The sequence below is a fragment of the Diceros bicornis genome, chromosome 9, assembly GCF_020826845.1.
Source record: "Diceros bicornis minor isolate mBicDic1 chromosome 9, mDicBic1.mat.cur, whole genome shotgun sequence".
NCBI lineage: Eukaryota > Metazoa > Chordata > Mammalia > Perissodactyla > Rhinocerotidae > Diceros > Diceros bicornis.
The window spans coordinates 33,372,395-33,376,946 of record NC_080748.1 but is presented as its reverse complement, the minus strand read 5'-3'; the positions used below and the strand labels follow the sequence as shown (position 1 = coordinate 33,376,946).

At 40.6% G+C, this 4,552-nt stretch overlaps 1 pseudogene; it reads right to left on the bottom strand.

The window, feature by feature from the left end:
* Window positions 1-363: 363 nt before the first annotated feature.
* On the bottom strand, window positions 364-1,989 carry LOC131409986 (adenylyltransferase and sulfurtransferase MOCS3-like; annotated as a pseudogene).
* Between the last annotated feature and the right edge of the window lie 2,563 nt (window positions 1,990-4,552).

The window sequence follows — 4,552 nt, the reverse complement described above, 5'->3', positions numbered from 1 at the left end:
AAGTTTACTACACCTCTATTCCAGGCACAAAATGGACACTTTGCAGAATTTTTTTATTGGAGGTGGAAAAAAGCAGGATGAGTATATGATCTGCAGTTTAAAACAACAAAAAAAAATCTTTTCACTTACAAGTTTCATGCTTAGCGCACTCTTCTAGTACTGAAAACAAGAGGATACTTGGAAATAGTATTATAACCGGGTAATAAGTCAAAGTCATCCAATAAACTGCAGTCCAAACGCCCCTTAAAAAAGAAGTTCATGTATTTATAGATATTGTAGAATCCTAGGCTCTTTCCTATATTACTGAAAAAATGAAAATAAATACATCTTTGAGGTAATATGGCAATCCCCAGATTTCTCAGGTCACACTACACCAGCTACCTCAGTACTGCGGGATGTCGCATCGATTTTGGCAGCCCAGCCCTCAAGGCCTCTCACAACATCCTCAACTATCAAGTCGAACTCTTGGGTTGCTCTTAAAGGCTGCAGGATGTTCTTGGATTCCTGGGAGTCATTGCCCAGTTTTTAAATCACATAAACGGGGAGAGTGGCCACTTCCTGTGTGCCCTGCTTCTCTTCCTGGATTACTTCTAGGAGTTTCTGGCTTTTCGGCCTCTCCATTCCAAACATTTCAAAGGAAGGTGTAGGACGTGATGCAAAGGACAGATGTCCACCTTCACTTGAGGACTACATCCAGCAACAGGTGGGGTGCCCAGAACCCAGCAGTCGCTTAGAGTTGGTGACAGAAGCCTCTTCTGGGCTCAGCAACTGCAGGGAGCGGCACTTGGTGGCGGTTTAGGAGCTACAGAAGGCTCCATAGTCCTGCAGATTAGTCACAGTGGGCCTCTTCTCAAAAGCTGCCCAGTTGAGTTTGTGGTTCTATAGCTGAATAAAAGCAGGCCTCCAAGATATTGAGCCTCGGTTCCAGACAACCAGCAATAACACGAGTCACACGAATTTTTTGGTTTCCCAGTGCATATAAAAGTTATGTTTACACCATACTGTACCCTCTTAAGTGTGCAATAGCTTGTCTAAAAAAATGTACATACATTAATTAAAAAACACTTTATTGCTAAAAAATGCTAACTATCATCTGAGCGTTCAGTGAGTCCTAATCTTTTTGCTGGTGGAGGGTCTTGCAAAAAACCCGCAATATCTGCAAAGCGCAATGAAGCGAGGTATGCCGTGAAAACACCTCTGCAGGCATCCCGCAGGCTGCCACTGTGAGAGGGCCCGCACAGCAGCGACCTTCAGGGCTTCCAGCATCTGCAGGCAGCCCAGCACCCGAGTTACGACACCCAGCACCCACCATCCGTACAGTTGGTCACTGTCTCCACTGGAGAAGTTGGGGGAGGACGCAGAGACAGCAAGGCCTGCTGGTAGGCTGTGATTTAGACCTAGAAGTGCGGGAAACTGGCCGACGTGAGCGGCCGGCAGGCTGGCCAGCACTTCAGTGTCATTAACCAGGTGGCGAATGAGCACGCTGGCCGAGCAGTAGGCCATCAGGTCCTAGGGGCGGCCTGCTCTAGAGCCGTGGCTGGCATAAGGGTCTGCCCATAGGGCACCCCCGCCAGGGAATGTGAGGCGGCGGCGGAACAGGTCTCACTGCGGCCCTTGGCAGGCCAGCTTGCTCATCGCTATCAAGAGATAGTCAGCCAGGCCAAAGCGGCCGACGCCCGCAGTTGCCAGGTACTGTGCTAGGAGGCAGCTGAGCCCACTATAGCCCACAACTAGTACCAGGCGCTCTCCAGGATGTCCGCAGACATCTGCGCATGCCCCGGGGGAAGGCAGCACTAGCTGCTGGCCGAGCGCAGTCTGAATTCTGAGGCCTTCCCGGCAGCTGCAACACCGGAACCGGATATTCTGGCTCTGGCTCTGCCAGAAGAGACGCCGCCAGCTTCTACTTAGGGAGTTCAGCCTCTCTTTCGGGTCCTCCGCACGCTGGGCAGCTTCAGCCTGCAAGGCGAGTACCTCATTCCTGGCAGCCATGACTGCCTCTTCTGGAAGTTGTCAGTGCATTGATTTTTGAATGTTAAATCAAACTTGCTTTTTTTTGTGTGTCTTAAACCCAAATCTGTCATGGTATGTTATCCTTTCTGTGAATTGCAGGATTTGATTTGCTAAAATTTTGTGTAAGGCCTTTTGCATCTATGCAAATATGAGAGATGGACCTCTAATTTTCCTTTATTTTAATATCCTTGGCAAGTTTTGGTTTCATTGTTATGCTTTCCTCATGAAATGATTTGGGAAGTAGTCCCTCTTTTAATACTCTGCAGCATTTGTCAGTTTGATGTAATTTATTCCTTAAATATTTGATGGAAGTCACTGGTGATTTCTGGATTTAGGATTTTTATTGAGAGAAGGCTTTTGATTATGAATTTATTCCTTTGATATAGAACTATTTGGAGTTTCTATTTGGTTTTGGTAAGTTGAGCTTTCCTTAGGGTCCATTTCATCTCAAATTTTTAATTAATTGGCCTAAATTTGTTCATAAAAAGCTTTTATGATGTTTCTAATGTAAGACCTGTAATGATGTCTCCTTTTTCATTCCTAATTTTAGTTCTGTCCCCTGTGTCTTTCTCTCCTCTGTCTCTCTCTCACACACACATATCTTCCCTAGCCTCATCTTTTCCAGGCTGGCCAACTACACCCTTGGGCCAAATCTAGCCTTGTGCCTGTTTTCGTCAATAAAGTTTTATTGGGACACAGCCACACCTATTCATTTAATGTCTATGGCTGCTTTCCACCACAATGCCAGATAAAGAGTTGCACAGAGACCCTAAGGTCTGCAAAGACTAAAAAAATTTGGCCCTTTCCAAAAAAAGTTTTCTTACTCCTGGTCTATGCTATTAGTCTACTGAAAGAACCAACTTTTGTGGTTGTTTCCCCTCTGTCTCTATGTTTATTTCAGTAATTTCTTTTATTGTTTTCTTTTTCTTGTTCATTTGCTATTTTTTTTTTTAACTTCTTGAGCTGGTTGCTCAGATAAATTGATTTTCAGTCTCTCTTCTTTACCAGCTTTTTTATTAAGTGATAAATTTCCCTCTAAACAAAGCTTTAACTGCAATCCACAAACTTTGATATGTTTTCAATACTATTTAGTTCAGAATATATTCTGATTTCCACTGTAATTTATTGTTTGATCCTTGGATTATTTAGAATTGGATTTCTTAATTCTCAAACATATCTTCTAGTTATTTTTGTTAATCATTTCTAGATTAATTTCACAGTGGTCTGGGAATATAGTTTGTATGGTTTTTATTTCTTTGAAATTTTTGAGACTTGCTCTGTGGCCCAGCATATGGGCAATTTTGTATTTTCCGTGTTTTTGTCCCTTTGTGTTCTGTCAGTATATTTTATTCTGAACTATATTCCAGTTTACTATCTTTTGAAACTTTAATCAGATTTTAAACTTATCCATTGATGATTTTTTTATTGTTGTTTTAATAGTTTATAACATTGTGAAATTTTTGGTTGTACATTTTTGTTTGTCCATCACCATATATATGTCTCCTTTTACCCCTTGTGCCCACCTCCTACCCCCATTGCCCCTGGTAACCACAATACGGTTTTCTCTGTCCATGTGTTGGTTTATATTCCACATATGAGTGAGATCATATGGTGTTTGTCTTTCTCTTTCTGGCTTATTTCGCTTAACATAATACCCTCTAGGCCCATCCATGTTGTTGCAAATGGGATTTTTGTCTTTTTTATGGCTGAGTAGTATTCCATTGTATATATATACCACATCTTCTTGATCCAATCACCATTGATGATTTTTTAACAGCTTTATTGAGATGTAATTCACATACTATACAATTAACCAATTTAAAGTGTACAATTCAATGACTTTTAGTATATTCACATAGTTGTGCATATGTTACTACAGTCATTTTTAGAACACTTTTTATTACCCCCAAAAGAAACCCTGCACTCCTTAGCCATCCCCTCTCAACTTCCCATCTCCCCTACCCCTAGGTAACTACTACTCTACTTTCTTTCCTGTAGATTTGCCTGTTCAAGACATTTCATATAAATGGAGTCATACAATATGTGGTCTTTTGTGGCTGGCTTATTTCACTTAGCACAATATTTTCAAGGTTCCTCCATGTTGTACCATGTATTAGTACTTTGTTTCTTTTTATTTCTGAATAATACATTGTATAAATGTAACTCATTTTATTTATCCATGCGTCTGTTGATGAATGTTTGGGTTGTTTTGAGTTGTTCATCTATTGAATTTTAAATTTCATTTATTATATTTTTCAGTTCTAGGATGTTAATTTTATTCCTTTTTATATTTTCTAGTTTTAACTCTTCATCTTGTTAATTTCTTGAACATATCAATCCATCTATATATCTATGATATCTGGATTTTTTTGTTATTGTTGCTGTTTCTATTGTCTGTTTCTTTTTTTCTCTCTCTCTAGTCTTATCTTCTTGTATACTTTGTTATTTTTTTATGGAGTGTCAGACACTTTGTATGAAAAAGGGCAGAGATAATTTGTAGCTGGGGTTATATTATCTTCCTTCAGGGAGGATTTAGTTTGCT